The sequence below is a fragment of the Pan troglodytes genome, chromosome 2 (assembly GCF_028858775.2).
Source record: "Pan troglodytes isolate AG18354 chromosome 2, NHGRI_mPanTro3-v2.0_pri, whole genome shotgun sequence".
Classification (NCBI taxonomy): domain Eukaryota; kingdom Metazoa; phylum Chordata; class Mammalia; order Primates; family Hominidae; genus Pan; species Pan troglodytes.
Window position 1 is genome coordinate 169,835,297 of NC_086015.1, and position 25,134 is coordinate 169,860,430.

Sequence of the window (25,134 nt, forward strand, 5' to 3'; positions counted from 1 at the left end):
TCCTTCCCAAAAGTCCCCCAAAGTCTTAACTCATTTAAGCATTAACCCAAAAGTCCATAGTCCAAAGTCTCATCTGAGACAAAGCAAGTCCCTTCCACCTATGAGCCTGTAAAATCGAAAGCAAGTTAGTTACTTCCTAGAAACAATGAGGGACATAGGCATTGAGTAAATATACCCATTCCAAATGATAGAAATTGGCCAAAATGGACAGGCTTCATGCAAGTCCAAAATTCAGTATGGCAGTCTTTAAACCTTAAAGTTCAAAAATGATCTACTTTGACTTCATGTCTCACATCCAGGTCATGCTGATGCAAGAGGTGGGCTTCCACAGCCTTGGGCGGCTCCACCCCTGTGGCTTTGCAGGGTACAGCCCTCCTTCTGACTGCTTTCACAGGCTGACATTGAGGGTCTGGCTTTTCCAGGCTCACAATGCAAGCTGTCAGTGAATCTACTTATTGTAGGGTCCAGAGAATGGTGGCCCTCTTCTTATAGCTCTACTAGGCAGTACTCCAGTGGGGACTCTGTGTGGGAGCTTCAACCTCACATTTCCCTGCTGCACTGCCCTAACAGAGGTTCTCCATGAGGGCTCCACCCCTGCAGCAAATTTCTGCCTGGAATTCCAGGCATTTCCATACATCCTCTAAAATCTAGGTGGAGATTTCCAAACCTCAGTACTTTACTTTTGCGTACCTGCAAGCCTAATACCACAAGTAAGCCACAAAAGCTTGGGGTTTGCACTTTCTGAAGCAAGAGCCTGAGCTGTTCATTGACCCCTTTTAGCCACGTTGGAGCTGAAGCAGCTGGGGTGCAGGGCACCATGTCCTAAGGCTGCACAGATAGGAGTGTCCTGGGCCCAGCCCAAGAGACCACTTGTCCCTCCTAGGCCTCTGAGTCTGTAATGGGAAGGGCTGCTGTGAAAGTCTGACATGTGCCGGAGACATTTTCCCCATTGTCTTGTTGATTAACATTCAGCTCCTTGTTACTTACGTAAATTTCTGCAGCAGGCTTGAATTTCTCCCCAAAAAGTTTTTTTTTTCTATTGCATTAGCAGGCTGCAAATTTTCCAAACTTTTGTGCTCTGCTTCCTCTTGAACACTGTCATTTACAAATTTTTTCTGCCAGATACCCTAAATCTTTTCTCTCAAGTTCAAAGCTCCACAGATCTCTAGGGCATGGGCAAAATACCAGCAGTCTCTTTGCTAAAATATAACAAAAGTCACCTTTGCTCCAGTTCCCAACAAGTTCTTCATATCCATCTGAGATCACCTCATCCTGGACTTTATCGTCCATATCACTATCAGCATTTTGGTCAAAGCCGTTCAACAAATCTCTAAGAAGTTCCAACTTTCCCACATCTTCCTGTCTTCTGAGCCCTCCAAGTCTCCAGGAAGTTCCAAACTTCTCCACAGTTTTCTATCTTTTTATGAATCCTCCAAACTTTCCAACCTCTGCCTGTTTCCTAGTTTCAAAGTCGCTTCTGCATTTCCAGGTATCTTTACAGCAGCACTTCACTCTTTCAGAACCAATTTACTGTATTAGTCTGTTCTCACACTGCTAATAAAGACATACCTGAGACTGGGTATTTATTAAGGAAAGTAGGTTTAATGAACTCACAGTTACATATGGCTAAGGAGGCCTCACAATCATGGAGGAAGGTGAAGGAAGAGCAAAGGCACATCTTACATGGTGGCTGACAAGAGTGTGTGCAGGGGAACTGCCCTTTATAAAGCCACCAGATGTCATGATACTTATTCACTATCACAAGAACAGCATGTGAAAATCATCCCCCCCCCCATAATTACATTATCTCCCACTGGATCCCTCCCATGACACATGGGGATTATGGGAGCTATAATTCAAGATGAAATTTGGGTGGGAACACAGCCAAACTATCATACAGTGAGGGTACAAGGGAGATTTACTATTTCTATTTGTGGAAGATGGGGTAAATGTGAATAAATATTAATAGCAATGACAGTTTAATAATGGTTTAGAAAAGAAGTAAATGAGGAAATTCCAGCTCCATAATAAGATACACTCTGTAATCATGATGCAAACACTATATGACTTCAGGGAACTCATTGTAAACGATATCAGGTTTTCACCACCATATTTCAAGATAATGTTGCTTAAATTGTAATTACTGCTCTCCAGAGGTGTTCTAACATTCTTAGCTCTGCGGGTATAGGTGTATGGAAAAAATAACCTTTCTTTTAGTTGTCTTTTTTTCATTCCATTCTGTTATGAAATGATGAACTATAATTTTCAAAATAAAGTTTACTTAGAAACTAAGGAAGAATAAAACAAAAAGAATAAACATAGAGATGTAAGTAAATGACTCCAGTGTTGCTTCATATCGGTATATGTAACTACTTAACAATTCCCCTAGGTTGTCTAATCATAACTTCAAACCAAAAATTTCCAAACCAGAAGTATTAATTTCCAAAGCCAATCTACCAATTCTTAAGTCACAAATATAGGAATCATCCTTGATTCTCCCATTTCTGGAGCCCGTGTATAATTCATTAACAAGTTCACAAGCTCTTTCTCCTAAATCTCAAATTCCTTCCACTTCTCTCTACCTCCATGGCCCTACCCTTAACCAGATATCATCTGGATAACTGTATTATCCCCACAGTTGGTTTCAATAGAATAATCTTCTCATCACCATTCCCTAAAGTGCATTCACACAGAAGTTAGAGAACTTATTTTTAAAATATAATATTAAATGAGTTTCCTTTAAAAAGTATTTAGAGGTTTCTCCATTGCTTTTCAAATTAAATCTAAACTGATTACCAGGACCTATAAGATTCTCTTACATTCATTTCCTGCTGATGCCTTCAGCTAAAGGTACAGAAATATCCACTCACTGACTATATTCCAACTACACAGTCCTTCTCCAGGATCCTGCAATAGCTTTTACATCTTGTGATTTTGCACTAGCTTTCGTCTTCTTTGGATGCTCTTTCTCAGTTTTGCCCTTGGCTGCTTTATTCCCAGGGTCACTATTAACTCATCCTATTTATTCTGTTTACAAAACATAGCACATTTTGGAACAATCTTATTTATACAATTGTTCAATTTTGTCCCTCACTATAATATAAGCTACCCAAGGAAAGGTCAGAATATTTTTGTTTACCACCAGGTCCCCAGCATTCTTCATGATATCTGATAAGGGTATCAGTAAGGATATCCTCATCTAGTAAAGATAATATAAATATTCATTTAGTGAAATTATGTATTAATGATGCTTAGATATTTTAGTTTGAGATGTTTACTATTTGCCTTGTCTTACTAAATATAGTTTTATATTTCTTTCCTCCACAAATGCCTCTGTTTTATAAGAGAGATTAACTTACTTATGTAGCTAATATAGGATGGTTTCAGGTAGAAAATGTGGATTCTACTGGTAAGAGTCTCAATTTCTTGGAGACCTGTTTTTCATTTTGTTTCCTAGAAGTAGACACCAGACTGTATCCTCTGGTGTCAAACTTTGCTTCACTACTATTCTAACTTGATTTCTGAAGGCCTTGCCACTTCTGGGCCAATTCAGTAGAAGAAGCATCTACCACTTAGAGCCAGGATTCCTCTCCAAGCAGTTCAGCTAAATCCTTGTGCACAGCTTAACCTCTTTCCATTTCAGGCCTTACTTACTGAGAATTTCTAGGTATTTATTAGGTCGGTGCAAAAGCAATTGCGGTTTTGCCATTACTTTTAATGCAATTACTGCAATTACCAACCTAATAACTTTTACCCCCAATTTCTTTAAGGTCAAAAAAAGAGTAAAACTTCTTTTTGTGTTCTGCCTTCCAGAACAAAGTCATTTACCTATGTGATGATCGATAACCTTTAACATTTAATTTTCAACCCCACCTGATTCTCATGCATTCTAAATAACCTTTCCTCAAATGAATAATTTGTTGATGTCAAAATAAAATGAGAGAATACATCTCTAAACTTAACATTTTATTCAGGACTTAAAGAATTACATTTCAGGCACACACACAGACTTGGTGGTCTTTTGTGTGTCTGAAGAACAAAGAAAAGTTTGGAGGCAGAGAAATGTTACGTATGGTTTTACAACAAAGCTTATTGTCACTAGATAAACTTTTGGGTGCTGGCAAGCTCTGATTGTCTAGTGACGGTGGTAGGTAAAACTAAGAGTCACGGCAGGTCATGTTAGCAGTCACTAGGTCAAACTGGCCTCAGGGTTACAGCAGGTAGTTTCCGATGCCGGGCTTGCAAAGAATTCAATTCCTGAAGCTGTGCTTTATATCCCGAGTGCATTTTCCCTGGCCTCTCACCTCTGATTTAATTGAGTATGGAAAGAATGACCCAATTCGCATACTCAACTTTCACAAATTTAAAACTGAATTAAAAATAAAACAAACTCATTCTCACTGTAGATAAAGACATGCTAAAAAGTCATCTTTCATAACATCCTGGCTGCAGAGTATGACTAGCATTTAAGCAGAACACGCATTTGGAAAGAATTGGCTTGTTAGAAATGCTGTCAAGTAAAAGATTGTCAGTAGATGTTGGCTGCAGTAGAAACGAATTCTCAGACATGCTGACTCTTTTAAGAGCTGCCGAATCACCTGGAATGAAAATTATTTCTCCTTCTCCATCCCTCATAGGCTGATTTGAAATGCACAGCAAAAATATTTTCTATAAAAAGAAATGATTTACTAATTAGAAATTGCTGTATTAATGTGTATTTTAGGAATTTGATTACTAACATTCATAATATTTTTGAGCTTGTATGTGCCTTAATAATTTAATAAGAAATCTTAAATGACCTACACATTATTCTAAAATGTAGGAATGATTTGAAATCAGGAAATTCAAGTGTACACAATCAGAGTCCTTTTAAAAATAATAATGGTTGTAACATTGTCACACACTGGCTTAAGACAACTCATCATAAAATGGACATATACACATTCCTTTTTTTTAATTTTTTGACACTTTTTAATGAAGAAAAGGTTGGAGAACTGAATTAAGAGAACAAATCTTTGCTTTGTCAAGGAAAGAAGTAGATAAATTATTCTTTAAAAGCTTGAGATTACTCAGATCAATATGAATTGATTCTTTTATATTTTAAACAAAAACTTCGCTGTTTTCTTTCTTATATTAACTGTTGAAATGCTTTTAAAAACTGTGGCATGTAGTAATTTGTACATTTAAATATGTATATATTTAACAGTGAATATAAAAATGTAGAGAAATGCAGAAAAGTATTTCAAAATGAAGATTTTTTTAAGTACATCATTTACCAGTCTTTTTCTAAAATTAAAAAAAAGGCATTTTATCTACATCTGCAACAACAGATGTAAGTATTAATAAAGATCCTCCCAGCCTCACTTCAGCTAATGCATTTAGGCATTTCTGTGAGAAAAAGCATACATCAGCACAAGGAGAATTTGGTTTTTCACTCACTTTGTTTAAATCTCTGTCATCTGTCTTTTAGCTCTTGAATCAGTGTGTAAATATAATGAACAGATTTACATGCTCAAGTGTACTAGAGGCAATAAGCAATAAGCATATTTTAAAGTGAAAAAATACAATCAACTGACTATGAAATTAGCTCTTCACCCTCCCAGTTTTCACTTAATCTTTAAATAGAGACAGTCATTTGATGCATCTTTTTCCTGCTGAGTGAAAGCATGCTGCTATATATTGGCAAATACAGAGAATAAACACTGAGACACTGATATTTTTCTTATGTATAAATTACAATTTGTTTGCAATAATTTCATGAATAGCTTTATTAAATGGTTAAATGTTCTTAAGCATTTACTAAATCAACACTAGTAGGCTTAGATGCATTTAGATGCAATCACACATTTATATCAAAAAATATATGAGGTGAATATAATCAATAATTACATTTCATAAAATAAACTAAAGAAATAGAATCTTGGTGACATTAAGTAACTTAACTTCTTTAAGTTGACTCAATTACAAACTGCCAGTAACCCATCATTTTAATCATCAATTGAACATTGTTACCTATTTTTTTTTGAAATTTTACATAATTTTATTCCATATACTTCCCTCTTGGTGATATATTTTGTATGTTTATATTATTCAACAAGTATTTTAACAAGTATTTACTAAGTACCTGTTGTATGCCAGGCATATTCTAGATGCAGCTGATACAGCTACAAAAATGGATGCTCATTTCACCACCTTTAGTCTTTTCCTCCAAAAAACTATTCCTCTTCGAAATAAGAAGTAAATACTCCCTCCTATTGATAAGTTACCTCCATTAAACCATATATATTTTTTCCCATTATGGTATTATCTTCTACTACCTATCCCTCTTAAATTCTGAGTTATTGTAAACAAGAAATACAAGTCCATCCATATGTCTCTACTAGAGATCACCTTCCTTCAGTCTTATAAGGTCTCCTTCTAGGCCTTGACCAACCAGCCAAAACATTCGCCACTGCTCATGATTCAATGCATATTCTTTTTTTTTTTTTACTTTTATTTAAAGTTCAGGGGTACAAGTGCAGGTTTGTTACATAGGCAAACTTGTGTCATGGGGGTTTGCTGTGCTGATTATTTCATCACTCAGGTATTAAGCCTAGTACCCTTTAGTTATTTTTCCTGATCCTGTCCCTCCTCCCACCCTCCATCTTCTTAAAGGTTCCAGTGTGTGTTGTTCCCTTCTATGTGTCCATGTGTTCTCATCATTTAGCTCCCACTTATAAGTGATAACATGTGGTATTTGGTTTTTATTTCTCCATTAGTTTGCTAAGGATAATGGCTTCCAGGTCCATCCATGTCTCTGCAAAGGACATGATCTCATTCGTTTTTATGGCTGCCTAGTATTTCATGGTGTATATGTACCACATTTTTTTTATCCAGCCTATCATTGATGGGCATGTAGGTTGATTCCTTGTCTTTTTTATTGTGAATAGTTCAGCAATGAACATATAGGTGCACGTGTCTTTATAATAGAATGAGTTATACTCCTTTGGTTGTATACCCAGTAATGGGATTGCTGGGTCAAATGGTATGTCTGTTTTTAGGTCTTTGAGAAATTGACACACTGTCTTCCACAATGGCTAAACTGGTTTACGGTGCAACCAACAGTGTAAAATGGTTCCTTTTTCTCCAAAACCTCACCAGCATCTGATCTGTTGTTTTTTGACTTTTCAATAATAGCCATTCTGACTGGTGTGAGATGATATCTCTCTTTTTTTTTTTTTCTTTTGAGACAGAGTCTTGCTCTGTTGCACAGGTTGGAGTGCAGTGGCATGATCTTGGCTCACGGCAACCTCTGCCTCCTGGGTTCAAGTGATTCTCCTGCCTCAGCCTCCTGAGTAGCTGGAACTACAGGTGTGCACCACCATGCCCAGATAATTTTTGTATTTTTAGTGGAGATGGGCTTTCACTATGTTGGCCAGGCTGGTCTCAAACTCCTGACCTCAGGTAATCCACCCACCTCGGCCTCTCAAATTGCTGGGATTACAGCATGAGCCACAGCACCCAGCTTCACTGTGGTTTTGATTTGCATTTCTCTAATGATCAGTGACGTTGAGCTTTTTTCGTATGTTTGTTGGCTGCACATATGTCTTCTTTTGAAAAGTGTCTTTTCATGTCCTTTGCCCACTTTTTAATCAGGTTATTTTTTTATTCTTTAAATTTGTTTAAGTTCTTTACAAATGCTGGATATTAGACCTTTGTCAGAGGAATAGATTGCAATAAAAATGTATCTCATTCTGTAGATTGTCTGTTTACTTTGTTGATTCTTTTGCTGTGTAGAAGCTCTTTAGTTAATTGTATCCCATTTGTCAACTTTTGCTTTTGTTGCAATTGCTTTTGACATCTTTTTCATGATATCTTGGCCCATGCCTATACCCTGAATGATATTGCCCAGGTTGCCTACCAGAGTTTTTATAGTTTTTGGTTTTACATTTAACTCTTCAATTCATCTTGAGTTAATTTTTGCATATACTAAAAATAAGGGGTCCAGTTTTAATCTTATACATATGGCGAGCCGGTTATTCCAGCACTATTTATTGAATAGGAAATCCTTTCCCCACGGCTTGTTTTCTTCAAGTTTGTTGAAGATCAGATAGTTGTAGGTGTGTGGTCTTATTTCTGGGTTCTCTATTCTGTCCCATTGGTCCATGCGTGTGTTTTTGTACCAGTTCCATGCTGTTTTGGTTACTATAACCCTGTAGCATAATTTGAAGTCAGGTAGCATGATGCCTCCAGCTTTGTACTTTTTGCTTAGGATTGCCTTGGGTATTTGGGCTCTCTTTTGGCCTGTAATACCAGTTACTCAGGAGGCTGAGACAGGAGAATCGCTTGAACCTGGGGGCGGAGGTTGCAGTGAACTGAGATTGTACCACTGTACTCCAGGCTGGGTGACAGAGGGAGACCCCATCTCAAAAAAAATAAATGAACAAATTTCAAAACAGTTTTTTCTAGTTATGTGAAGAATGTCTATGGTAGTTTAATAGGAATAGCATTGTGACTCAATGACTATTCTAAATTCAAGTTTTCTTTCTATTCAAAGTGCATGACTAGTCAATATCCAAGGTTTTCCCCTTTGGGAAAATTTCTTCTTGCCATAGTATTTCAAAGTCACCCCACGCACTAAACCAACACATTTATGACCAAGCTATGAATTCTTCCTCTTCTATTAGCTGGTCATCGGGAGCCTCCCTGTGGCATAAATGTGAGCACCCGCAGAGATTAACTACAGAGGTGATTGACGTGATTGTCCTGCCCCACCTGCACATATAGCTTTCTTATGCCTTCTGGTACTGCTCAGGTGACATCCAGGATATACCACTGCTATCTTACAATGGATTGTTCAACTGTTGCTGGTCTGCATGACCTGTGACTTGGTGGATCTGACATTAACCAGCTCATTATGGGCAGCTCTGGCCACATGGTCATTTATTATACCATGGTTAGACTGTCTGTATTTACCAAGGTCCAAGAGAATGCCAATAGTTTTCTGAAAGTTTTGTAATTTTCTGATACACATAACACAGTTCCATTCCAGAACTCTAGTGGGATTCATTGGAATTCCTTTATTGATGCTCTAATATGATAGGGTCATATTGCATCATATTGCTCAAAGTAGCTGGGTGTTTTGTACCATAAACTGCTCATGCTATACAACCTCTAGACTCCATTTAAATCTGGTATTCATCCTGCCTATTGATCCGAATAGTATTCCTGGTGTAGAGTATGCTGTCTTCAGAACCCAGATAGGCCTACTAGGCATTGTGCAGCTTTATTATGCTCTCTGCTATAAGGCATGCACATGCCTTGAAGGGCATGTTTCCACAAAGGCCACTAATGTACTAGCATTTCTTTCTCATCTGGGATTATTAGCTTAATGCAATTGACATAGAGACACAGGACAAAATTCTGCAAAACATCCAGTAGTTCTAGGTCTCTTCAGATTATAACAAAGGAAAGAAGAGTTATCATGGCCCTGAGTGAAGGCTATAAATGTATACATTGACCTTTTCACGTGACTGCAAACTGCTTTTAATCTAAGTCAAAGCATACTGTTTTTGGACAAAGGTGATGCAAACATATTTACCAGGTCAGTGGCTCATATCATGTATATTAGCCTATGTTAATCTGTTCTACAGATTATCTATCATCTGGCAGAACAGCTACAGCTGAGTTGAGTTTATTACTTGCTTGAGATTAAAGGAGTCTGCTGTCATCCTTGAATTCAGCTGGTCTTTGCACAGGCCAGGCTGGTGAATTAACAGGTGATAAAATGAGGACACTTCACTTGTATTCTTTAGTTTAGACTCTTTAGCTCTTATTTCTGCCACCTATTTTAGGATGTGATATTTTTATATTTACTATCTTATATTATAGAAGAACAGTTTAAAAACTTTCAGTTGTCCTTTCACACTAAGTCAGCTCTCACTCCACATAAGCCAAATAGCAAATGTAGGAAATGTGGAAGTAGCAATTATGTTAGTTCCAACTATACATTTAGCAACCAGGGAAATGACCATTGGATTGTGGCCTTAGAAGCTCTGGACCTACTGTGAGGACCTAGGCCAGACTCTACCCATCACCTCACTCGCATTTGTCTCCACTCTGACCGAGAAGTCACAATGACAGCTTGAATGCTGGCTATCAATATTAGCTCAAGCCCTTGTCTAATGGTTTTGAAAAGATTTTATGTTGTCCGTTTTCTCAGTGTATAACCAGGCAAGTAAATTGACCATTGGTCTCTTCCAGAAAGGACTGAGGAACCATCACTGTGCACAATGGCTGTGGTATTGTCAGTCCTTCCTCCTGGGGTTCTGACTGACCCTTCAGTTAATGTGTTTTGGATCCCAAAACTGTCTGAGTTCTGGAGTCTTTATGATGAAATCGTGGCTGTCTTTTGAAATATCTACCTTTTTCATTCATAAAAGTTCTTTTTTCTTTCTTGATTATAGAGTATGAACAGTCATAATCTCACTGGCTGCTCATCTATCTTGCCGTTAGGAAAACGGTCTTTTATTTAAAAAAAAAAATAACTCTATGCAACTTAGGCTCCTATGGCTGCCACTCTGATGTTGCTTCCAATAACAATAATTGAGGCAGCCTGACTTCTGATGTTTGAATACCACCAGATACCAGATAACTTATTTGTTTTGTTTTTTGTTTTTTTTTTTTTTTTGGTCAAATGATGGCACTTAATCTTTGCTCTCAGAGAGCCAAGTTATTTCCTGATGTTAAAAGAAGCAATTAGTGAACTTGTTAGTAAGGATGCTACTTTCTCATTAACATATAAGTAGACCTTGTCTGTGCTTCATAAACACTGCATTTTTTATAAATTGAAGGTTTATGGCAATCTTGCATCAAGCACATCTATAGGCACCATTTTTTCAACAGCCTAGGCTCACTTGTGTCTCTGTGTCACATTTTGGTAATTTTGCAATATATCAAAGTTTTTATTATTATTACCTGTTAAGATGATCTGTGGTCAGTGATATTTGATGCTATTATTGTAATTGTTTTGATATGTCATGAACCGCACCTATGTAAGACAGAAAACTTAATCAGTAGATATTGAATGTGTTCTGACTGCTCCATAGACTAGCCATAGCCCAGTCTGTTTCCCTTTCCTTGGGCCTCCCTACTCCCTAAGACACAATAATATTGAAATTAGGCCAATTAGTGATTCCACAATAACCTCTAAGTGTTCAAGTGAAAGGAAGAGTTGCATTTCTCTCCCAATAAATCAAAGGCTACAAATGATTAAGCTTAGTGAGGAAGGCATGTTGAAAACTGAGATAGGCTGTAGGCCTCTTTTGCCAGCTAGCTAAGTTGTGAATACAAAGGAAACATTCTTGAAGGAAATTAAATGTGCTACTCCAGTGAACACATTAATGATAAGAAAGAAAAACAACATTATTACTGATATGGAAAAAAAAGTGTAGTGGTATGAATGGAAGATCAAATCAGCTACAACATTCACTTAAGCCAAAACTTAATCCAGAGCAAGGCCTTAACTCTCTTAAATTCTGTGAAGGCAGAGAAATGTAAGGAAGCTGCCCAAAGAAACCTTTGAAGAAAACAGAGTTTGGCTCATAAGGTAGTAGAAAAGAAGCAATCTCCATCAAATAAAATTCAAGGTTAAGCAGCAAGTCCTGATATGGAAGCTGCAACAAGTTATCCAGAAGATCTAGCTAAGATAATTAATAAAGTTGGCTACAAAAGTCAACAGGTTTTTAATGTAAATGAATTAGTCTTTTATTGGAAAAAGATGACATCTTGGGCTTTCATAACTAAGAAGTCAATACCTATCTTCAAAGCATCAAAGAGAGGGGCTAACTCTTGCTTCATGGTAATGCAGCTGGTGACTTGAAGTTAAAACCGATGTTCATTTACCTTTCTGAAAAGTCTAGGGTGCTTGAGAATTCTGATAACTCTACTCTGCCTCTGCTCTGTAAATGGAACAAAAAAGCCTGGATGATGTTTAATTTATTTACAGCATGGTTTACTGAATATTTTAAACCCATTGTTGAGTTCTATTGCTCCTTTAGATTAGATTCTTTTTAAAAGAGTACTTATTTATTGACAATGTGACTCGTCACCCAAGAGCTCTAATGGAGACGCACAAGGAGATTAATGTTGTTTCATGCCTGCCAACACAATATCCATTGTGCAGCACTTGAATTGAGGAGTAATTTCAACTTTTAAATCTTATTATTTAAGAAATGATTCCTTCAATGAACATGGACAAAGGAAACTGAAAACCTTCTGGAAGGATTCACCTTTGTAGGTACCATTAATAACTTTGGCGATTCATTCATAGGAGGAGATCAAAATATCCACATTAACATGAGTTTGGAAGAAGTTGATTCCAATCCTCATGGATGACTTTGAGCAGTTCAAGTGGAGGAAATATCTGCAGATGTGGTGAAAATAGCAAGAGAATTAGGACTAAAAGCAGAGCCTGAATATATGGCTAAACTTTTTTCTATTTCATCATAAAAGTTGAACCCATGAGAAGTTACTTCTCATAGATGAGCAAAGAATGTGGTTTATTGAGATGGAATATACTCCTAGTAAAAATGCTGTGAACGTTATTGAAACAACAACAAAGAATTAAAAATATTATTACCTCAAATTAGTTGATAAAGCAGATTTGAGAGGATTGACTTTAATTTTGAAAAATTCTACTGTGGGTAAAATGCTGTCAAATAGTATTACCTGTTACAGAGAAAACTTTCATGAATGGAAGAGTAAATCAATTTTGCAAATATCATTATTTGATTTTAAGAAATTGCCACAATCGCTTCAACTTTCAGCACAATCACCCTGATCAGTCAGCATCAAAAATATTAGGATATGCTGAAGACTCAGATTATTGTTAGCATCTTTCAGCAATGAAATTTAATTAAGATATGCACATAATTTACACATAATATCATTGCACACTTAGACTACAGTGTAGTATAAACCTAACCTTTTTTTTTCTTTTTTTAAACTTTAGGGTCAGAGAATACATGTGCAGCTTCGTTACATGAATATACTGGTATAGTGGTGAAGTTCATGCTTCTAGTGTACCCGTCACCCAGATAGTTATCATTGTACCCAAAAGATAGTTTTTCAACACTCACTTTCCCCTAACCTCCAAACTATAGGAGTCCAAGTGTCTGCTGTTTCTATCTTTGTGTCCATGTGTACCTACTCAGCATAACTTTTATATGCACTTAAAAATCAAAATGCTGTTTGTGACTGGCCTTATTTTGATATTCACTTTATTGCAAGAGTCTCACACCAAACTCCTGATATCTTACATAGAATATCATTGCAAACAAATTGTTGCTTTTTAATTCCTTCTGCCACATCTGCCACAGCAACCTTGGCACCTCAGTAAGTGTATTAGTTTCCTACTGCTACTATAACAAGTTACACATATTTTGGGGTCTTAAAACAATGCAAATTGATCTTACAGTTCTAGAGGTCAGAAGTCTGAGAAGGGTCTCACTGGGCTACAACCAGGGTGTTGGCAAGGTTGCATTCTTCTGCAGGCTCTAGTAAAATACGTTTTCTTGCATTTTCCAACTTCAAGAGCAAGCTTGCGTGTCTTGGCTTATAACTCAGCAGCACCATTGCCCAAATTCCCATGTTGCCATCTGTGTTGTTCTTTCTTCTTTCACCTTTTTTTTTTTAGATGTTTTAGGACTTTAATGTTCTTTACATATTCAACATAAAATATTGACAATAGATAAACAATAGGGGAAAGACTTTTCAACAAACTATCACTCTCGTCGTCAAACATTACAAAGAAAACAGTCAAGAGAACAAAGGATAAGGTAATTTAACAGAAATGTTTAATTTAATGTCATAATTGAAAAACAACCAACCAATCAACTTTCTCTTCTACCTATGGAAAGAATGGTAAAAATGAATCAAGAACTTCTAGATATTTTTCATAAAACAGCTTAAAAAGAGGAAGGGGAAGACTGGGGAGGGAGTGCAACTGTTGCTAATGGAATAACACACAAGGTCAAGGATTTAATAAATTCTAAAAGTGTCTACATGTATCAGTGTGAACTGTATTATTAGAAATATAAATGTATAGAAATATAAAGTGTATGATATTAAAAACAGACCTTGCTAATATAAACATACATAAAGTATGTCACTTCTCTTGTAATAACAGTATAAAGATCGATCTACAGTTTGCCCTTTGCCTGGTACTTTTAAACCACTCCTCCAATGGGCAATGTTGACCTTGAGTCAACAGCCGCTGAACCAAGGAGACCCCACAGATGTCTAGATTCAGCACCTAGAGGGCCCCACCTACCCTGTATGCTGTGTGTTCCCGTGACTCCAGAAACAATTAATTGCAACTTACATTATTAAGTCCACAGGGAAGTTTGAAATCTAACTAGAAAAAGCAGCAGTAAAGGCATTTTGCTGGTGCCCAGAAGAATGTTGGCTCTGCTGGGGTCACCGTGGAGATTGTCCATGATGACCTGCTGGGATTTGCCCTCTGAGAGTGCCCCTCAGTCCTGGAATACAAGGTGCAGGCTGGAAACATCTCCTTGTACAATATGCCTCCATGTTTCAGCATCTACGTCATGGGCTTGGTCCTGAAGTGGATTAAAAACAATGGAGGTGTCATGGCCATGGAGAAGCTTAGCTCCATCAAATCTCAAATGATTTATGAGATTATTGATAATTCTCAAGGATTCTACGTATGTCCAGTGGGGCCCCAAAATAGAAGCAAGATGAATATTCCATTCTGCATTGGCAATGCCAAAGGAGATGATGCTTTAGAAAAAAGATTTCTTGATAAAGCTCTTGAACTCAATATGTTGTCCTTGAAAGGGCATAAGTCTGTGGGAGGCATCCGGGCCTGTCTGTATAACGCTGTCACGATTGAAGATGTTCAGAAGCTAGCCGCCTTCGTGATAAATTTTTTGGAGATGCTTCAGCTACGAACACATCCTAACCAGGATATACTCTGTTCTTGAACAACATACAAAGTTTAAAGTAACTTGGGGATGGCTAGAAAAAGTTAACAAACACACTATTTTTCTCAAATGAACATGTTTATTGTAGATTCTTCTTTTTTGAAGGAACAACAGCAAAACATCTACAGCTCTGTAAAGCTGGTGGGACCTAATGTTCACCTTAATTCTAACTTGAACTGGAAGCATTTTAAGAAATCTTCCTGTTGCTTTTCTTCTTTCACTTTTAAGGTCTCTTGTGATTACATTATGCCTACCAAGGTAATTTAAGATAACCTCTCATTTAGAGGTCAACTTACTAACAATCTTAATCTTGTCTGAAATATTAATTCTCCTTTTCAATATAGCCAAACATACTAAAGGTTTAGGATCTTAGAATATTTTTAGTGGACATTATTCTGCTTACTACAGTCTGTATATGTTATTACATTTTCGTATTTCTAGAAGCCATTCTACCAGTGTTTCTGCCCCATCTCCCAGAGTTTCTGTGTGAATATTTAACCATGGGACTTTCTTTAGAGGTCAAGTGTTCTTACAATTAAGCAGGGGCCTGGTCCTCAGCTTTCTCTTCCTACCCAATGTAGAAGATGAGATCTACTTTGTACAATAATAAGAAGACTTGGTTTTACCTTTACAGTTAGCATTAGTTGCCAATTAATTGCTCTGTTTTTTGTTATTTTTCCCAAAGTAATTAAACTGAGCAATTCTATTGTACTCAATGTTATTATTTCCCCTATAGTTCTCCAAGGACTGATGGAATACCTAGCTCGCATATCCCCACCAATTATATCATCCCAGTTTATCACAGGTGAGCATGTTAACAATTGCACTGCTACCTTTGTCGGGAGCTCTCTCTGCTCCACACCATGCTTATGGAATCCTCATTTCCAGATGGGAGGTATTTAATCCAGTTCAAAATCTCACCTAAGTGTTTTCTTTCTGACAAAAATGCTGTGTTAACATTTCCAAGTTGGTTTCCCCTGCAAGCAGACTGTAAAATGAAGTTTTGCATATAGTCGTTATATTTTGGAGTGTGCTTGAATTAATTCCTCTGGAATGGAGAGGAAGAAAAAATGAATGGACAAAGAGACAAATCAAGTGATCTTAAAGGAAACCTCATAAAACCATGTGAAGAGTTCCACAAATAGTATGGAGAGGCTAAGGCCCTGGGACAGATGACTCTCTTCAACTGAAACAATTCCTAAAGAGTGCTGAGAGTAGAGGACTGAACAATAAATCTTATTTCTGAAGAGTATCTCTGAGTATCACAGCATCCATGAATTTATAGTAGATCTTTCTCTTGCTAACTCTGTCTTTCTCTTAAAAACTAGTCTTCCCCAACCCAATTGCACTTTGCATTTAGAAATAAAAATCCTAAAAACACAAATCACCTCAAAGAAAGAAAATAGAGGCATGGCAAAATGCCTGAACAAGAAAAAAGAATGAAAACAATAGCCTGGCTTGAACATGAGAAGAAAATGAAATAAATACAGGTAGAATACCAAAGTTAAGATATACATATCTGCCATATATGTTACAAATCCAGATTATATTAAAGGCAGGCAATTGAAATTCTCTTACACTAAAAACAAAGTTGCATTATTTTCCAAGAGCATGTTCAGGGAACTTTACATAATTAATGCAGTCATTAATTATTTCATTACAATATTTGACTACCTATTCTGTGTCTGACCATGAATCAAGTGCCATTGATTCAAAAGTATATAAATAAAACAGAAATATGCATGATGCAACTTATTTCCCATGTGGAGGCAAACAGTAAGATATAAAAACTCTAAAAAACAAAATATCGTTATTTCAGAATATACGAAATATTTTTATTATAATAAGTAGTAAATGAACCAGGTGATGTGATAAAGAATAACTTGGGAAGATATTTTAACTAATAATTATTTAATATTAGTCAGGTTATCAATAATTATTGTTCAATTTTTAATAAATTAAAAATTCCTTGAGATCCATTGCCCAGTTTGATCTTTATTTCTTAACATTTTCTTCATTTCATTTAGAATTCCTTGGTAAAACCCCACACCATAGTTTCTTATCATAGTTACTAAAACGGTAATGATATAGCATATAGTTTACATTAACTGTTAATATTTTAGAATATTCTAATCTAAATTAACAGCCCTATTTCTCTTTTCTTAGGATATAAATATTAAGTATAGGTACTATGTTATTGCCATATTTCTGAAGTTCATTTTGACTCAGTTTTCAATGTTAATGGAAATTACTGACATATTATTACTTAAAGAATTACAAACAATGGTAATTACTAACTAAAGGAAATAAAGATGAACAATTTTTAAATATATAAAGGTATTGTGTGCTTTGTGGGTTTAAAATGGTTAAATTATTTTTTAAAAGTATAGTACTGTAAAACTGTAAGTTTAAACTATTATCACTTACTTTGCTTGAAACTGATGGCTTAGAAGATGAAGTTCCTTGCATGTACATTCATGTGTGTATGTATTCAGCCGCTTTTTATTATTTACTTACACATTATAATTTATTATTGAAAAACGGTATTTACCATGTATACCCGTATTATGGTTAAGTATAATTTCAATCTAGAATAAAAAATCACTTTAAGTTCAAGTTATTCCTTTAAATCTGTGGGCAAGAGTCAGAATTTCTTTAAATCAGAGATTTTTAACTGCCGAACACAAACTACAAATGAGAATTTCCTTGGCAATTTAGGGTACTATAGAAGCATGATAATAAAGTTATTTTTTAAATGATTCATATAGGTATGTCTGTTTATAATACACATGAGAAACTCCAATTTCATTATATACTTGAACAATTCCATAGAAAAACCTTCAGAATAAGATGGTTAGACAATAACATAGCCCTGCTTAGCACATTGCTGTATAATGTTTCTTTTTTCTTTTTTTTTTCTGAGACGGGGTCTTTGTCACCCAAGTTGGAATGCAGTGGTGAGATTTAGGCTCGCTACAACCTCCGCCTCCCAGGCTCAGGTGATCCTCCCACCTCAACCCCACAAGTAGCTCTGAAACTACAGGCACGCACCACCACGCTCATCTAAATTTTTGTATTTTTGGTAGAGATGGGGTTTAGGCTTGTTGCTTAGGCTTGTCTCGAAATCCTGAGCTGAGGCAATCCGTCCACCTTGGCCTCCTTAAGTGCTGGGATTACAGGCCTGAGCCACCTTGCCCAGCCGTGAATAAATTTTACCACAGAAACCCTTGAATATGATCGATTTTCTTTCAAATAGAAGAGGACAAACACACTCCTCAATGTAAGCCCTTTTAAATAAATTTTTTAAAATCCCTCACCTAATCCCCCCAGAAAAATGTTATAGTTTAACATGGTGTTCTATTTCAAGAATTATTTTATCTAATAAAACGGATGTACATGGGGCTTTGAGCAGCTAGACTTGATGACATAGAAAGGTGGCAGCAAACTAATAGGTACATATGCTCTCAGAGGCAATTCGTAGAAAGAAAAAAGGTCACATCACATTTTTCATTGCCTTTGTTCTAAGAAAGAATGCAGGTTTCCTGGATATCTGCACCCCAGCATTCAATTGCAGGTGAGGCAATTGTTTTAAGTAAATAAATTTCCAATGGAAGTGCTCAGTGTTTCAGCGCAAGAATCTTGCACTGTACCCTCAAAGCATTGACATCAGCTGTGTCAACTGATTCTGATTCTAAATATAAAAATCTGATTCATCACAAGTTTGACACATGCTGCTTCAAAAAACTGAAGGAGCCTCCAAGTCTCATTCAGAGCTGCAGCCTGGCAACAATTTCATTTTTGTCTTCTAAGTTGTTTTCCTTTCACCCTTTTGCTGAGCAGAAACTAGAAAATGGTTCTGAGAGGAGCTGCATACTGCAACAGATGTATTACACATAAATATACAGAAACATACAGAGAGCCCTGGGGAATATAAGCTAGTGTTATTCACAAAATCTGTCAATTTCCTAAAACTCAAGGCATAAAACAGAAATAAATACTACATTGATCTTGCTAATAATCATTATGAGATAAAGAGTTACTTCCCAAGTAATGACTAATAAAATCTGTGAAACAAAGAGAAAATAAAGTCCACGAGGAAACTGTGTGATACTGAAAGAATAACCAGAAAATTTAAGTTGATAATTTTCTTTTTTCCATCCTCTAACAGAGCCATATGATTTATTTTTAACTTACAAGTTACTTAAATTCTTGATGTAATATGTATTGTTATCTTAAACTCATTCTGGTTTTCTGTATAGTTCATTTCCCCTAGCTCCATTCACCCCTTCAGCACCACTGTGTCAGGGTTAAGGATAGGGCAAATATGTTCATTACACAGTCTTGTTTTATCCAGTCTTTTTTTTTTTTAAGGGCCTTTCCAGTTCCTGCATTTATGCCTTTAAAAACTTGCATCAATACCTTGTGATCACAATAACAGATATGTCGATTATTCTTACTTTTTCATAAATACAGGTCAATATTTTTCTCAAGAATGTTAGCACTTTAAGGCTCAAGCAATGTTATCTAGTAAGAATGCTGACTCTGTTAAAAACTGTAAAGCTCTCACATGTAGAGCTAGGAAGAGATTTTTCATGATGTAGAAATTTCCTTTTATAAAAACCTGACATCTATTCTGACTATAAAGTTTATTCTGCCCTAGTGTTTGGACTTCTGGTAGGCTGTTTTTTTAAACCCTAGTTGCAATTAAAGTGATTAATCTCACTTTCTTAATTAATAAAGAATAAAATTTGGCCTTCAATGAAGATGAGTTTCAGTAATCTAAGAAATAAATCAACCCCAAATTCTTTATTTCTTACTGAATACAGATAAGTGTGTGTGTGTGTGTGTGTGTGTGTGTGTGTATATATATATATACACTATAATTAGGTCCTGTATAATTACCTTTAAAAACTGTCTTAATAGAAATGTGACTGTATGAAATATTAATCAATTTAAAATTATTGAACCCTGGTACTTTGTCATAACAAGTGTGTCTATTATGCAAAGCAACATAGACTATATTTAAATTAACCATGAATGAAAATTTTTTAAAAGTCCATCAACCTTCTGTTTCTTTGTGTACATGTGGAAAGAGTATTGCTATGGCACTTAAATGCACAATTATATATTTAATTTAATAGGCTACTTCATTTTAATAAAATTCTAATTTTTATGAAATTCTAATATTGCTAACATTTAACATCAAGAAAAGCATTGCTAGGATAAGCAAATAGTACTTTAAAAATGATAATTTACCCATATCAATCCAAAGTGAATAGGAATAGGAAAATAGTCCTCCTGAGTTTACCTTATTTTTTATATAGGAAGTCAAAACAATATGTTATTGATGAAATGCCTGAAAGTCTCTATGCAATGCAAGAAGAATATTAATATAACAGAGTCCCAGCATAAAAATATAGAGCAATGTATTAATCACAGTGAATTATAGCTTTGACTTGCATTGTGCTCTAAATAAATGCAGGTGAGAAAGAAGGGGTTAAAATTAATAATTTATACTAAAACCAGTAAAACAATAGTAATAAACTTAGCAAGTACCTAATTCAGCATATCATTTACATTTTACATGTATTAGAGGCAATTTTTGAAAAACTGTGTTGAATACACTTGACTATCTTACACAGTCATATATTTTGCTCATGACTGCATTTTTAAAATTTATATTTTATATTTCTCTGTATTTCACATATTTTGGTCTTATTTCTTCCTATTCTGTTAACAAGGGATTATAGTCCATGCCATGATTTATAGATGGATTGTGTATTTTGTGATGCAAAACTCTTACATAACTGGATTTTGGCACCCTACTCCCATAAAAAAAATAAATAAATAAAAGGATGTGATCTGTCAATGCATTAGGAAAAAATGTTGTCCACTCAGCATTTTGGGGATAGAAAGAATGGAGGACAACTACAGGGCAGAGAATATTTATTAATACTTGGGAATTAGTAGCTGAGGATTAAAATATGATTATTTGCTATTTGGCTTTCAGTGTTCTGAATGATTCCTTGATGTTACAATAATGTAGTTACTACAGAACTAACCTGTGATTAAGGGGGCCTCTTCTCTTTTCTTTCCTCTATGTTAATTATAAGGAGGGATTCCACAAATGAAAGGCATAGCATCTATGTGAATTTAATGACATGTCACCATCATAATAGTAATATTACCTAAAGAAAGAAGTTTCTCTCAGGGAAATATACTATAGAAATGTGAACAGTTATGATCATTTTGATCACTTAAACCTTTAAAGGACTTTTTTTTTTAAGTTAGCCCTTGTTTACTGCAAGAATAATGTAAAATACTCTGCATTTAAATCTTGGATGGTAAAAGTTTACTTTTAGAAAAAAAGTTTCTTTATGTATCATACTACTTACCATTAAGTTATGTGGATAGGAACTAAAATGTAACTGATATTTATCAGAATTAATGCTTTTATCTACCTAACAGACACTGCAATTATCTGTTCTTTCTTTTAGCAGTTCCTTAATCCATCATTATTAAATATATTCTGGCTGACCAAGAATGTCACAGCATCTTTAACCTGGGTTTTTCAGCTGTATTGTGATAAAGGATGCAATAAAAAAATGTAGCTACTTTGAGACAAGGCATTTTCTTCAGTAAAAATATCCATTAGTCTGAAAGCTGCCTTAGCTCCCCGCTCCAGTTCAAATATGAAGTGAACAGATCTTTCCGAGGTACACACGCGCAGCTCAGGGAGTGTTCAAAATGATCCATTGAGATAAATAGATAATAGGATTTATATTTCTATTTTTAAATCCAGAATTTAAAAATTAAAATAAATAAACCTTTACTATACTTAATATACAGGTTGTCCTTGAGGCGTTCACTTGGTCTGTGCCTGGTATCTCACATGTCATGTGGGCTGTGTGACGTACCAAGAAGTAGGGGTGGAAGTTCTGGGGAACTGGAGGCTTGACAGCAGCAACCTCTCCGTTTCTCGGCCTTGACTTGTGTTACACTGTATTGAGGGTTTCCTATGCCTGGCTAAGTAGATTTGGAAAGTATACTATCAAGTTTTAACTAAACTAACTCTCACAAAATAGGCATACGGGTAAGAAAAACTTCCCTCAAAGAAACTGCAAATTGAATGCATCTGAAAAAAACAATCAGAGGTGAGAAAGAAAAATAAGGTGATCTGACACCAGCTACGACACTTGTACAAGTGCTTCAGGCACACAGCGAGGTATTTTTATGCATTTATGTCTAAATACATAATAATGTATTTAGATTTGATGTCAGTCATTAATTTAGAAATCCCCATGGAAACAATTTTAAATATGTATTTATAACCACTGTTGTTAACAATGAATTTCACATCACATGTGTATTGTGATGCCTTAAATCGTAGAAATGATATTTTAAGCTCTCATCCACAAGCTATTGAAAAAATGATTCATTTTAATCTAATACTTTAAAAATATGTTTAATCATTAAGTACATGATTATAATAAATAAGTACATATATCCATATTTATATTTTTAAACAAACTGATCTAATTGAAAGAGAACTATCTCAGAATTCAGTATACACAAGTTTTTTCATGGATTACTACCACTTGTTTAGGTTTTAATTCAGAGGTCAAAACATGTAAAATCTAAGAGGTTTTCCTTGATCCCTTTATATTAAAGAACATCCTAATAAAGTTAGTCTGTCTCACAGTATCATTTTTGTGCTTGGAACATAATGGTTATCTGAAATTATCTTATTTATTTGTTTGTTTGTAAGAATGTATATGTCATACTGGCTTCTTGTTTGTTGTCAATGTGCTTTCTCAATTTCCAGTACTCAGTGGACAATATTTTATTAATTTATTAAAAACATAGTTTTCTTTGTGGTCTATGGAAACTATGTTTTAGATAAACAAATAAAATATCTTTAAAAGCATGACACTTTAAACATTTTTGTTATGCATGGCAACTTTATAAACTGGGAAGTTCTAAGAAGTATCAGCACAGTTTTTGTGCCATGATTTATTACTTAATATTTATTTTTAAAAATTTAAAAAAACAGTTTTCCTGTAATATAGCTATCCACATATTTGGAGGGAGAGGGTAGAATTTACAATAATAAAAATGATAGCTATTTTCAATCATAGAATTCCTTTTTTCACTTTCTATTTGCTTCTTGCCCAGATTCCAGACACAGAAGATCCCATTAGCTAAGTGAATTTCAAAAGAGATCACATATCTGTATAATACAAAGTGTACATCTTGCACTTCCCACATCGTCAACACATTCATCTACATTTGTCTTCCTCTGTGCGATAAATTATTAGGTCCTTCATATAGGAAAAGTGGTAAATCATTATAACTTTGTGAAACAAAACCTTAATCAATGAAATGAACATCAGATAAGCTCCTTGTCTGTATTCTTGCCGAAGAATCACGTCTGGATTTTCCCCTTCGTTGTTTCCTGTGAGATGGCTTTTACCCACAATGACCAGTTGTAACAGTTCGCTGATGTTGCAGAGTATTCAATCTGTTGAGCAGGAATTGAAGAATAAAACAAAATTATCTTACTAAGCTCAAGTGAATTTACTAGCAAATTCTATTTTGATATTTTAAATCAAACTTTAGACTATAGAGGGTCAATATTATAAGGATCTACCAATTTCTATAATGGACTGTAAAAATTAAAATGAGATGACAAATATCATAAGCATATTATTGCTCATTAGAATGATTTAAAAAATTCTGGATATATACCTAGCAGTGGGATTGCTAGATCATATGGTAGTTCTTTTAGTTTTTTGAGGAATCTCCATACTGTACTTCATAGTGAAGAGTAAATAAAAATGTGTGAATTTACATTCCCATGAACTGAGCATAAGGGTTGTCTTTTTTTATATCCTCAGCAAGATTTCTTATTGTCTGTTTTGGGGACAGAAGCCATTTTAACTGGGGTGAGATGATATCTTATTGTAGTTTTGATTAGCATTTCTCTAATGATTAGTGACGCTGAACATTATTTTCATATATCTGGTGGTCATCTGTACATCTTTTTAGAAACTTCTATTTAGATATTTTCCCTATTTTTTAATCATAGTATTTATTTTTTCTCTATGGAGTTGCGTGAGTTCCTCACACATTCTGGCTATTAATCTCTTGTCAGTTGGATATATATCCAAAAGAAAAGAAATAGGTATATCAAAGAAACATCTGCACTCTCATATTTATTGCAGCACTATTCACAGTAGCCTAGATATGGAATCAACCTAAGTGTCCATCAAAGGAAAATTGCATAAAGAAAATGTGGCATATATACACAAAGAAATATTATGCAGCCAAAAAAAAAAATGAAACCTTGGCATTTGCTATAACATGAGTAGAATTGGAGGTCATTATTTTAAGTGAAATAAGGGAAGCAAACAAAGACAAATATTGCATATTTTTACCCATATTTGAAAGCTAAAAAGAGAGCGAGAGAGAAAATTGAACTCATGGAGATAAAGAGTAGAGTAGAATGAGGCTGGGAAGGGCAACAGAGAAGTGGGCAGTGAGAATAAAGTGAGGGTGGTTAATGACTGCAAAAATACAGGTAGAATGAATAATATCTAGTATTCACTAGAACAATAGGGTGACTATAGTTAAAATAAGTTGCTGCACCTTTTCAAATAACTAAAAATGAATTGGAATGTTCTTTTTTATTCTATTTAAATTTTATTTTATTTTAAGTTTTGGGGTACACGTGCAGAATGTGCAGGTTTGTTACATAAGTAAACATGTGCCATGGTGGTATGCTGCACCTATCAACCCATCACCTAGGTAATAAGCCCAGCATGCATTAGCTATTTTTTCTGATGCTCTCCCTGCACCCACCCTCCCCAGACAGACCCCAGTGAGTGTTGTTCCTCTCCCCATGTCCATGTGTTCTCATTGCTCATCTCCCACCTATAAGTGAGAACATAAGTGTTTTGTGTTCTGTTCCTGCATTAGTTTGCTAAGGACAATGGCTTCCAGCTTCATCCATATCCCTTCAAGGAACATGATCTCATTCCTTTATATGGCTGCATAGTATTCCATGGTATACATGTATCACATTTTCTTTATTCAGTTTATCATTAAAGGCATTTGGGTTGATTCCATGTCTTTGCTATTATGAATAATG

The 25,134-nt window shown here is 35.3% G+C and overlaps 1 pseudogene; it reads left to right on the forward strand.

Moving 5' to 3' along the window:
- Positions 1-266: 266 nt before the first annotated feature.
- LOC470990 (phosphoserine aminotransferase-like) lies at positions 267-15,028 on the forward strand (annotated as a pseudogene).
- Positions 15,029-25,134: the final 10,106 nt, after the last annotated feature.